The sequence below is a fragment of the Eubalaena glacialis genome, chromosome X (genome assembly GCF_028564815.1).
Source record: "Eubalaena glacialis isolate mEubGla1 chromosome X, mEubGla1.1.hap2.+ XY, whole genome shotgun sequence".
Taxonomy (NCBI): Eukaryota; Metazoa; Chordata; class Mammalia; order Artiodactyla; family Balaenidae; genus Eubalaena; species Eubalaena glacialis.
Genome location: NC_083736.1, coordinates 19,297,392 through 19,310,553, shown reverse-complemented (window position 1 = coordinate 19,310,553; position 13,162 = coordinate 19,297,392). Strand labels below are relative to the sequence as shown.

Below are 13,162 nucleotides of genomic sequence, written 5' to 3'. Positions count from 1 at the left end.
TGGGAGCATTATTTTAGAACAATTACATCAATCCAAAAGTTATCGTGAGTATAAAATGTAAAGAGACTAAACAAAGTGCTTCTACCTATAATGAAGTGTCAGAAACTTCCCGAGTCTGACAGCTTTACCTACAAATTGAAAATAACATTTTACCTCTTCCCCCCTCTGTGATATCATTTTCTTTTTAAGCAGGAAGGCATTAGATGCCATGGAATTCACAGAAGAATATATAGTAAAACCAGCTGCAAATCTGCCTCATCTTTTTCAGCAGGCAGGTGGCATGTTCAGATGTACCCAATGGGACCATCTCTGACCTGCCCTCACCCTCCCGTTTCTACCAACAAAAGGCCCTCCCTCCCTTTTTGTGAAACCGCTTTCACTCTGTGAAGCCCTCCCTCTGCAGCACGGAACGCAGTAAGCAAACAGAGGTTTGAATCTGTACATTATTGCAGCCAACAGAATGCACCCCCCAGACTTACTGGGGGCCTGGGCGCCGCTGCTGTGCTCTGAAAGCCACTGGTGCATTTGTGTGGGGCTACATCTCCCACAGGCTGCTCCAAGCCAATGACTGAGCGCCGCAAGGGCACTAAGTAAGGGCAGCCCACTGCTAGGAGACAGGGAATACCTCTGATGGCCGGTGTTGGCTGGAGGACACCCTGGCAACCTTGCCAAGCCTGTCTGTGACTGCACCACAGCCTAGGATGCTTCCACCCACCCTCTCACCCCACCCCCTTCCGTCCTGGTCACCCTTGCGCTGTGGTCTGATGGCTCGCTGAGCCTTGCCCAGCTCCCTCTCCATTTTCTTTCATGGGCATTTCTCTTAACAAGAGCCTTGCACGTTTTGTTGTTGTTTTGGGGTTTTTTTTGGCCGTGCCACGTGGCTGGCGGGATCTTAGTTCCCCGACCAGGGAATGAACCTGCGCCCTTAACAGTGAAAGCGCCGAATCCTAACCACTGGACCACCAGGGAAGTCCCAACCAAATGCTCAGAGGAGAATGGTCTCTCCGCTCTTAAGAAAACCTACTCTCACGTAAACCCGATGAACTTTCTGGATAGCCTACTATTAAATTCTCTGCTTTTGCTTATTATAATTGTTCTTTATAACTGATCACAACAATAAAAACCTATCTCTTGGTTGCTATTTTTGTAATAATCAGAGAAGATACATACAGTCATCCCATTTACTTACCATGTTTAAACATGACCTAACACACACTAAATAGGATTACATACCTCCTATACTTCAGTGTCTCTATGGTGTAGACGGTTTCCCAGAGGAGAGGGGCCTTCATTCGGCGGCAATAAGAGGGTGAGGGCAGTACAAGGCTGGTAAATACCTGAGTAGGTTGGTAACATTCAATCATGGCACAACCCAACTTCAAAACTCTGCATTCTCATTTCCAGACAACACGGTCCAAACTCCCTGACATGATATATAACTCCTTTATGACAGCCAAAGTCCTTTGTAACTGGCCCCACTTACCTTCCTTGTCCCCCCACCTCCTGCCACTTTTCAATGCTACCCTCCAGGCACCTCACTCTTACTAATTCAAATGACATTTGAGGAGTAAGAGCTCCTGCCCTGCTTGACCACAATAGTGACAAGATGACTGTGGCGGCAGGGAGGACAGCACTGGTTGGCTAGGGGGAATAAGGGAAGGAGAATTAGCATCTCAATGTGGCCCAATAGCTACGCATTCTCACCCTGTCTTTTTTTTAAGGCAGCTGATCATCTTGACATAGTTTTTTTTTTTTTTTCCTTACAGAAGTAATAGTTTCCCCTGGCTATCAGTCTCCATATTGACAAATACCTGTTTTCCAAATGGTTTTTAGTTAGCAACTCACAGGGCAGCATTTTTATCACATCCCGTAGGAGAGTAACTAAAATATTCTAATAGTGATTTCCCTAACCAATGTGCAAGAGCTACCTGAACAAAAACTCTTGGTGGGACCTCATCTTGGACCCCGCCCTAGCCCTGAAACCTGTTGTGGGATGCCACATGCCTACTTATCAAGATTCGGTCTACATCAGACTCTTCCTGTTCTGTTAGAATGTCATATTCCATGTTTCCCTGCTTCCTGATGTCACCACCGCCTCTACTATCTCTACCCTGAGAAGCCATGTTCTATTCTGTCCTCAGTGATAGACTACTCCTAGTTCTTGTCCAATTGGTTCTTGACTTCTCCTTGGGTCTTGGTGACTGTTCATCCCCTCAGTGCCCAGCACACAGGGCACTGTGACACCATTCCAGGCAAATGGCCCCAGGTCAGTGTGTGGAATAAGTAGAACCAGGCAGGAATTGGAAGGAGACTGGAGCAAAGGCTATGTTATTGTTCCCAGATCATTTTTCAGCACCATCCCATTCCTTCCATGGAGCCTTATCTAGCAACACTGAGAATATCTCCTGCATCTCTAAGGCTCAAACATTACCCAGGTCATCTGTGAATGAGGCCTCCACATAGGCTGTGGGCCTGGAAAGATAAAAGAATAAAAACATTTTAGAGAAGTATTTCTTCACCAGAGCCTTCATCTAAGAAACCTATTTCCTCAAAATGCAATCCATTGAAAGACAGTTCCGTAAGTCTTTAAGAGGTGCTATTATAAAAGAAACTTTACTTCCATGGTCAAATAAGTCTGGAAAACTGTGGCTTAAACAAAGTTAGTAATTTTCTTCACTACAGGACTTCTCGGAGCTCTTACTGCACTAATAGGAATTATGAATCAGCAAAAAGGAAATATAAGATGAAGCAGTTCTCAAACTTATTTGGCTATGGAAGCCATGTTTTGTTTTTTCAATGAAGACCTACTGATGTCTTGCATAGCCTAGTGTTCAGAAGATCATGGTTTGGGAAACACTAACCATTATAAAGATAATATCCTTCAGTCACAGATTACATAGGAGGGTAAAAATGATGAAAGACAGTTGCTGAAAGGCCATGTTCCTTCCCTACCCCAAGCAACCCATACAGTCCTTCCCCACCATGGGAAATTGATATTACTCTGCGTTTCCACACTTCTAGCAATTCAGTTTGGCTGGAGTGACCTTGAGAAAGTTACAAACCTATCTCAGGCGTGGTTCCTTCATTTATGACAGCTGGCCATAAAGATGTATCTTCCCACTCTAGTTCCCAAAGCTATAAGAATTAATGGAGCCATTCCTAAGGAGTGATGTGAATTCCTTGGAGAAAGTCTCTATGTAAATACAAGGTCTTGTCCTCTTAAATGCTATGGATTTATGCCCTGGACTACACAGTGACAGCCATGCACAGGGAGCGCTCCATTATTTTTCAAAGCCACAGAAGTCTGATCAACACATTAGCCTCTCAGCCATTGTCATTTATAAATACCATCCTCCCAAATACTGCCTTTTCACATGACATCCATATTTCTTCCTCTGTGAACTGATAAAATGTGGCAGCAATGTACCCATGAAAGCCAAGACTCTTTAATATTGGGTTGGCCAAAAAGTTCCTTCAGGTTTTTCTGCAACATCTTACGGAAAAAACCTGAACGAACTTTTTGGCCAACCCAATATTTCAGTATTACTATTTCTAAGGGATAGAAGAGGTAAAGGACTTGCAATGCGGGATGCATACATATTACAACATTTACTTCCACAATAGAAGGAGGGGCCAACATAGATAGGGTGAATTAGGTCCTTCATTATGTAAATTGGCCTTTGAGACCTAATGCTTAAGTATTTAATCACATGAAGGGAAAATTGAAGCAAGATTTCAAATTAACTTGGCATAAAAATATATTAATTACATCAATGAATAGAAAATGCTTTGGTGGTGTGGATGTGTGGTATTTGAAACACTGGTTCAAACTGACTCAGATAAGTTTTACTGCAGACCAGTTTTTTTGTATGTTAAAAAGTGAGCCAGGGGCTTCCCTGGTGGCGCAGTGGTTAAGAATCTGCCTGCCAGTGCAGGGGACACGGTTCGAGCCCTGGTCTGGGAAGATCCCACATGCTGCGGAGTGGCTAGGCCCGTGAGCCACAACTACTGAGCCTGCGCGTCTGGAGCCTGTGCTCCGCAATGGTAGAGGCCGCGACGGTGAGAGGCCCGCGCACCACAATGAAGAGTGGCCCCCGCTTGCCGCAACTAGAGAAAGCCCTCGTACAGAAACGAAGACCCAACACAGCCAAAAATAAATAAATAAATAAATAAAGGCATTGACTAATAGTTTAAGAAAAAAAAAAAGTGAGCCAGACAAAAGAAGTATAGATAGTAGGGTAATCATAAGCATGAACAAGATGTCTTTTTTGTTTTTTTTTTAAGTAACAGCAACAGAGGTGGAAAACACATAATGTTGATTGACTAATGTAAACTTGGCCAATGTCGTGTTGGTTGTAGGTGACCATGAGCTAAGTGGATATGGAACGTCTGACTCAGAGAAAACGACTGGTTACATTCATATTATAATCTTTCAGGGATTCTTGTGTCTTACCTGCCCCAGGGAATTCTTTGTTAGAGCTGAGTTCTTTCTTCTGCATAAATGTATCCTTCCCACCTTGAGATCTGCCATCTCCATTACCACAATCTTTCCTGTGCCCAAAAGGCATTTTATCTCCTAACCTATAATTTTCCTTTTGCCCCCAGTCTACCTCAAGAAAAGTTCCTCAATCCTTTGCAGACTAAATGACAACTGAGAAGTAAAACAAAAAACAAAAAAAAACTCTCACTGTCCCTTCAGTTTTCCTTTAAAACACTCACTCAGTTTAGACTCCAGGGCAGTTTTTGGACTCTGCCTTGTCACTTCCACACGTACCTCATAGTACTGATCTTAATCTAAAATCCCAGAATGCCCCTCTAGAATGAACGTCAGCTTAAAACATTCATTCTATTGCTTTCAATTCTCTGAAATATCCCCATTAAATATTTGCCCAGCCTGAAAGAGTTGTCAGATGATACAGGTGGAGATGAGTGGTGCTTAGGGAATTTTTAATCTTTTTTTTAAAGATTTCTCATTTTTTTAAATTATTTATTTATTTATTTGGTTGCACCGTGTCTTAGTTGCGGCAGGTGGGCTCCATAGTTGTGGCATGTGAACTCTTAATTGCCGCATGCATGTGGGATCTAGTTCCCTGACCAGGGATCGAACCTGGGCCCCCTGCATTGGGAGCATGGAGTCTTATCCACTGTGCCACCAGGGAAGTCCCAGGAATTTTTAATCTTAAAGAAATTTCTTGCTGCCCGAAGTAGCTATTTTATGTGGCAAAAATCAATAAATCAGTCCTCCTATGTCATCATTTAATTCAGTAACTGGTGTAAAAATATCCCATGTGTTGCTATAGAAAACTGAGCCTAGTCCTTTCATTATTTTTAGTTCCTCATGACATGTAGACATAGAGATCTTGACAAAACCTGTGATGGGGCAAGAAGTTCTATAAGATCTATAAAAACCATTGGCATTCTCAAAGTACATGAAAGAAATATCTACTTCAGTGTAATCAATAACGCTTTGGATTTCCTGCCACATTTTGTGATGATCAGTCATTCATTCAGTATCTGTTGAACACTTACTAGGTAGTGCTGCTGGCACCATGCCGAATGCTCCTTGCAGAATCGACAGCCAAACCACACAGAATGAATCAGGGACCATAAGCTGGTGCCCTGAGCAGTTTTATTTGTTAGGAGATAGATACACACACACAGAGGCACATATGAATTTTCACTTGAATTACCTTAAAGCAGGGTATGCACTCCCTAGTTTAGCCCCTGACCTACTCTTTCTACTGTATCATATCCAGTAAGATTAGCCTATTTATGTAATCTCTCTGACCCCATAAGCATTCAGATATACAACCTGCGATTAATTAATAATGGCAAAGTAGTGTGATACCAGCAGAGAAGATGGAAGGGCAGAGAAGTCTCTGGGAACACCCAGAAGGGAGCCAGTCGCTTGGCATGAAAAATTTGAAGGAGACCACTCGAAGAAAATAATGTGTTTATCCCCATTACCTCCAGTACATAATGTTTCTATTCAATGAAGCTCTATTTATTGCAAAATAATAGAAGTACAATGTTTTGACCTTAATTTCCCAGTTAAACTTATGTTACCTCCTTAAACTTTCAAGTCAAAGCTCTTCTACTTCTGACTCCCACTTGTGATGTAGGGAGTGAAAAGGAGTATTGCTCTTATGCTGATAATGAAAAAATAACCAAAATAACTTCAATTTTATGACTTTTTCCAAACCTATCAGACAGCTGAAGTCACAGAACAACCAAATGGCAGTGGCAAGGATGCAGAGCAACCAGAATTCTCATACGTTGCTGGTGGGAATGCAAAACTGTAGAGCCAGTTTGGAAGATAGTTTGACAGTTTCTGATAAAGTTAAACATGTACCAACCCTATGTACCTGCAATCACAGTCCTACATATCTACCTGAAAGAAATGAAAATTTATGTTCACACAAAAACCTATACATGAACCTTTGTAGCAGCTTTATGCATAATCACCAAAACTTGAAAAACCAGATGTCCTTCAACTGCTGAATGGAAAAACAAACTGTGGTACGTTCATACAATGGAATACCACCCAACAATTAAAAGGAATGTGTATATGTATGACACCCCAGTAGCAATGTTTACACCTAAACCCCCAAATCTTGGTTTCTAAATACCATTCTCCAATAAAAGGAACTAGGGCTCTTTGAAGAACTTGATTCCAGGGCTTTGGCAAGGAAAATACAAGATGAATCTAGAGCATGTTTTTGTACCAGAAAGTAAAGAAGTGCTCCAAAAAATTAGGAAAAAAAAAAAAAAAAGGATGAAGTCATGTTGAAATGGCATAGGAGCCAACCTGAAAGAGCTCCCAATGGCCAAAGTTGGAACAACTTGAACAAGAAAATAAATATAGTATTGGAATATAATCCTAAGAATAAATATCCATGAGTCCATGCTGATCGAAACAACTGAATAAAAAAATAAACAGGGGAGAAGGGACAGCTCTCTCATAGAGAAGAATTCTAATTAAATAATACAGAAGGAATGAAGAAAATAAAAAATAAACATTAGAACACCACATTAGTAATTGCTGCAGGCAAGATCCACCAATGGATGCTAAAATTAGTTTCCAAAAATTTTAAGTAGAAACAAGATATTTGCTTAGTCTCAAAGTATCTCTCCAAGGACTTCCCTGGTGGCGTAGTGGTTAAGAATCCGCCTGCCAATGCAGGGGACACGGGTTCGAGCCCTGGTCTGGGAAGATCCCACATGCCGCGGAGCGACTAAGCCCGTGCACCACGACTACTGAGCCTACACTCTAGAGCCCGTGAGCCACAACTACTGAGCCTGTGTGCCACAACTAATGAAGCCCACGCGCCTAGAGCCTGTGCTCCGCAACAAGAGAAGTCACCACAATGAGAAGCTCGTGCACCACAACGAAGAGTAGCCCCCACTCACCACAACTAGAGAAAGCCTGCACGCAGCAACGAAGACCCAACGCAGCCAAAAATAAAATATAAATAAATAAATTTATTTTAAAAAACGTCTCTCTCCAAAATATTTAATAACTACAAACAGAAAAACAGTAAGTTTATAGTCAAGAATACTGGTAGATGCCACCTGACAGATTAGCCAAGTGGTCAAGATTAACATCACCAGTAATACATGTGAGCATCATGTACCCTGTGACATGCTGTACTGAAAAGGGCACATCACCTCTGTGTCCTCCTTCCTGAGAACGCATAGCTTCAATCTAATCATGAGAAAACATCAAACAAACCCAAATTGAGGGACCTTCTACAAAATGACTCACCAGTACTCTTCAAAAGTGTCAAGTCATAAAAGACAAGAAAACACTGTGGAAATGTCAGATTGAAGGAGGCCAAGGACACACAACTAAATGCAATATGGAACCGTGTGTCATATCCCAGAACAGCAAAAGGATGTTAGGGGGAAAAAATGGTGAAATCCAAATAAATTCTTTAGTTTAGCTAATAGCACTGTAACAAGTTTAATTTCTCAGTTTTCATAGTTGCTCTATAGTTTGATAAGATGTAATATGAGGAGAAATTGGGTGAAGGGTATATGGGAACTCTGTACTATTTTTTGCAACTTGTCTGTAAGCCTGAAATTATTTCAAAATAAAAAGTTAAAAAAACAACAAAAAAATCAGAGGTGTAATTCTTAAGTTCCTGTGACTGTCTTTTCCAACAATGGCCCCACTCTCTCTTCCAGAACCTTGACACTCCCTTATCAAGAGGTGCATTCTATTTACCCTCCCCTTCAACCTGGGCAGGACTTTATTACAACTACAATAAATAGAAGAGACACTGCATGACTTCTGAATCTAGGTCATAAAAGGTGTTGCAGATTCTACGTGGCTCTCTCTCTAGATACTCACCCTTGGAACCCAGCCACCATTTGGTGAGGAAGCCCAGGCCACATGAAGAAGTCACAAGTATACGTTTCAGCTGAAAGTCCCAGCTAATAGCTAAGCCAACAGCCAGACCTGTGAGAATGCCTTCAGATTATTCTAGCCCAGCGCCTTCAAGCTGTCCCATCAGTCACTGAGTGGAACAGAGAAATGCTGTCCCCACTGAGCCCTGCCCAAACTGCAGATTTGTGAGCATAATTATTGTTGTTATTGTTGTTACTGTATTAAGCTACTAAGGCTTGGGGTGATTTGTTATGCAGCAAAAGAAAACTGGAACAGCTGCCCTAAATTGATATGATTAATTGCTATTGGAAGATACTGGGTTTTATATCCACTTCATCCCTTAAAAGAAAGCTTTGACTCACAACGGTAAAAAGAGAACTCATAACTGGTGTAATTTTGGTAGCATTTTTGCCATTTTGTTTTTGCAGTGATTTCTTTTCCAATACGGTATCTCTTTCCGAAAGAGATCAATATGACATTAAGTTATTAAGACACAGCCTAAGGGTGTATTAGACTTGTGTTTTGCTAGGTCTCATTCTAAGCACATCCATATTAATGTCTACCTATTCACCTTCAGAAAGAAGTCTTCCCATTTGTCAGTTAATAAGGAGCAAAGTGATCAGTGTCCTCAATTTCTGCCTTTCCTCTGTGCCTTAAAGTCGCCCTTTAAGTTCAAATCTCTTGCCTTCTAAGTAGAGCTGGGACCACACAAATAACCGTCGTTTACCTGCAGAAGTATGTTTTAATGGTCTTCAATTGGATTTTTTCTTAAGTTTGTCAACTTGCACACTAAGAATTATGTTCAAAGTAGAAAAGCAAGACACATCATCTTACCAGTAAAACATGCTTATATCAAAGATACCAAATAATAGGTCAATAACCATCTTAGGACTATTTGAGAACCTCTTTTCCTTACAAAGTTCCTAAGTCTTAATTTTCACAATTAAGCTAAGTTACTACCTTGATCTTAAAGAAATTACAAAATATATTATACCATTTTTGAGATATTAACGTGGAGAAAATAAAACAGGGAATTATCAATGCTTATTTTTCTTCCTGATATAATTAAGGAACAGACTAATATTCTAGGGATGTACATTACAAAATTATTTTGCTCTTATCTATTAGATTAAAGCAAAGCATGTCTCAGCGTACCTTATTTGAAGTCGCTCTTTCCATCTGAGCTCACATCAATCTCTTGCTTTCTTCTACTTTGAGAGCGAGGAAAACAGCATCAAAAAAAAAAAAAAAAGATGGCGTTTTAAATCAGAAACACCTGAGTTTGAATCCGGGTTCTCTGTCAGGTACTTGCTATGTCAGTGGTTCTCAAAATTTTAACGTGCATCAAAATCACCTGGAAGGCTTGTTAAAACACAGATTACTTGCGGCCCAGCCCAGAGGTTTTGATTCAGTACGTGTGGGGATGGGGCGTGAAATCTGCATGTCTTACGAGTTTCCAGATGATGCTGAGTTGTACACATGTGAACAAATTACTCCTTGGTTTGAATCTCAGATGCTGCGGATGAAAAAAAATTGGAAAGTTTCTACCTACACCATAAATATTCATTTCCTTTGCTTATATTAGTCAATACCCATGATACAGGTTCAGCGTCCCTTTCCACAGTTCTGAAACCCAAACATTTCAGAAAACAGAACTTTTTCTTTTAGGTTTGGTTTAAATTCATTTGGCAACAAACCTGGTCTATTAACAGTCTTCATTTATTATTTATTGTTTTTACTTTATATCTCTTTATTATATGTATAGTTTGGTTATTGGGTGCTGTGGCCCTACCCCACTAGAATTGTTATGTATTATATAGGCTACAAACTATACTACCTTTCTAGAATGAGGGAAAATGTATGAATCCTGAAGTCCTGGCTCTAAATGTTTTGGATAAGAAACTGGCGACCTGTCTTTAGCACTTTAACATATTTATATATTTTCTTTGATTTATTTAGCTATTTTCAGCTTTCTCAACTTGCTTATAAATCCCTCAAGAGCAGAATCATGTCTTGTGTGGCAACCCTCACACCACCTACTACGCACTGAACATGAAGTATGTGCTAAATAAATAACCACTGGTTTGAATTTATTGACCCTAATAAGATTTGAGTAAAAGACTGACATGATTCCATAGTATGAGATTCAAAAAGGAAAGATGAATCAAAAACATTGCAGGGTTCTCAAAACTGCAATTCTGACTATAATCCCCATAATCCCAAATGATTCTGACAAGAAGAAAATGTGACAGTGACATTTCTGCTCTTCTTTGCACTTGTCACACATCGTATCTAAAGTATTGAAATCGGGCCATGTTTCTGCTCACCTTCTTAAGGACCTGTGCCCTATTAACTCCCATACTTCTATTTGACCTCTCTGTTCTAATGGCTCCTTTCCACAAGCCTTTGCATTTGCTCAAAGCTGTTGCATCTTTAAAAATGAAAGAGAAAGAAAGCATGTTATGCACAGAGGAACAAAGGTGTTGTTACTTGAGGTGTATTATCCATGAGAAGGTGACAAATTCCATTTGTGATCCAGGAAACAAAAGTGAGGTTGGCAAGCAGGGTAAGGACAGCCAACAGGATCCACTTAAAGAAGCTGCAAGGGCCAGAGTGCTCATTCAGAAGGCAAACTCTGATGGGAAACTAGATACCAGGCACCTGGACCATCAGTGGGACCGTACGACAAAGCCTGTCCAGCCCGGTTTGCTTTATTTGTCAGCACATACATAGAGATTTTTGGTCTTAAGGTCACGGCTCTTTTAACAATCCCTCTAATACTACATCCCCACATCCACAAAAGTCCCCTTGAATCTAAAAGCCCAAATAAAGAAAAAAGCACTATTCACAGCCAAAATGGTGACACAGAGCGGCCGGAGGCCACGGAAGCGGGCTCGTGGGGCCGGGCCGGGGCCGGACCGGAGATGGCGCCGCCGGCGGGCGGCGCAGCTGCGGCCTCGGACCCCGGCTGGGCCGCGGTGCTCCTGGCCGTGCACGCCGCGGTGAGGCCGCTGGGCGCGGGGTCGGACGCCGAGGCGCAGTTGCGGAGGCTGCAGCTGAGCGCGGACGCCGAGCGACTAGGGTGCTTCCGGCTGGAGCTGCTTGGCGCGGGGCCCGGGGCGGTCAGTTTGGAGCGGCCCTGGGAGTCAGTCTCCTACACCGTCCGAGGCCCCATCCAGCATGAGCTGCAGCCTCCACCAGAAGGTCCTGGGACTCTCAGCCTGCACTTCGCCAACCCTCAGGAAGCTCAGCGGTGGGCAGCCCTGGTCCGAGGTGCCACCGTGGAAGGACAGAATGAGGAGCTAGCAGGGCGCCTGACCCGGGCCAGAGAGGGTGGGGATGAGAAGCGGGCAGCCCAAGCGGCAGCCATCCTGGCCCAGCATCATGTGGCCCTCAGCATCCAGCTGCAGGAGGCCTGCTTCCCTCCCGGCCCCATCAGGCTACACGACACAGCTGAAGATGCTGCATCCTCTGCCCATGTCTCGCCGCCGGTCCACCCCCACTGCACCATTGGGGCCCTCCAGGAGCAGATATTCTCGAGGTTCGGCTTCCCACCGGCTGTGCAGCGCTGGGTCATCGGGAGGTGCCTGTGTGTCCCTGAATACAGCCTTGCTTTCTGTGGGGGCCAGCGGGACCGGGACTCAGCCCCCCGAGAAGCCGCAGGACACAATCCTCAGTGCCCCCAGAAGATGGATGGGGAACTAGGCTGCCCCAACCCCCTCAGCCAGCTGGCTCCAGCCTCCCCAACGCCCTTCAGCCCGGCTGGCCCTGCCCTTCCTGCACCTTCATCAGTGCCCCAAAGCTGACCCGGCTGTGAGATGTGCAGCACCCAGAGGCCTTGGGCTTGGGACCCCCGTCCCACAGCCTCCACCCAGCAGCTACCAAAGGCCACAAGGAGAGACGATGGCCCTTCCCTTCCAGGCCCAAGGTCCCTGGACCCTCTCCTGAACCTCTCAGGGAACCTCTGCTGACCACTCACGGGAGACAAAGCCAGAGTTGCAGGGGAGGGGCCGTGAGCTGGAGTCATTAAATACACTTCTGAGCCAAAAAAAAAAAAAAAATGGTGACACAAACAAATTCACATTCTCATCAGGAGTGGTCCATTCTGCAGGATCAAGAATTTCACAGGCCATTGCTTCGCCTGGACCACACAGAACCTCCCCTCCAGATATACGAAGTGCATCAGTGGGTTTTCAAATTAACACTTACTGAAATTTGAAACCTCTTCTTTTTCTTAATTTTTCCTGGTACTATCTATTGACCTTCACAGCTGGTATTCTGGGTAATACACATGTGATTGCAAAGGCAAGAAAATAAGAGAATAGAGCCATGGAAAGAGATTGAGACAGACAGAGAGAGAAGGGGGTGGGGAGAAGGAGAAGATACAGAAAAGATTAGGATTAGCTATAGGAAATCACCAATACTCTCCTTTTTTAATGTATGAAAATGGAGATTTCGTATAGTTCAACTTAAACATAAATACCTACTCCCACATTTTTATAAGAAAAGAAAAAAGAGACAGAAAGAAACGAGAGGCAATATATATAAGGATGATCTAGACGTAGACGGGCCCTGCATCTCCACACTGCTGACTCTGATCATCCACTTTCGGAGACGAAAACCCAGTGGCCATTGTGTGCCGGGTCATGATTAAGAGAATCACAAGAAAGGAACGTAGGCTTAAAAAGAGCCACATCAAAATGAATGGCTGAAGCGCCACAGGTTAGACCCATGTCTTCAGAGTTGCCACTCTCCTTTTAGATTCTTAACTCA

General features: G+C 43.1%; 1 pseudogene; it reads left to right on the top strand.

The window, feature by feature from the left end:
- The first annotated feature begins 11,298 nt into the window (after positions 1-11,298).
- On the top strand, positions 11,299-12,360 carry LOC133082506 (sharpin-like; annotated as a pseudogene).
- Positions 12,361-13,162: the final 802 nt, after the last annotated feature.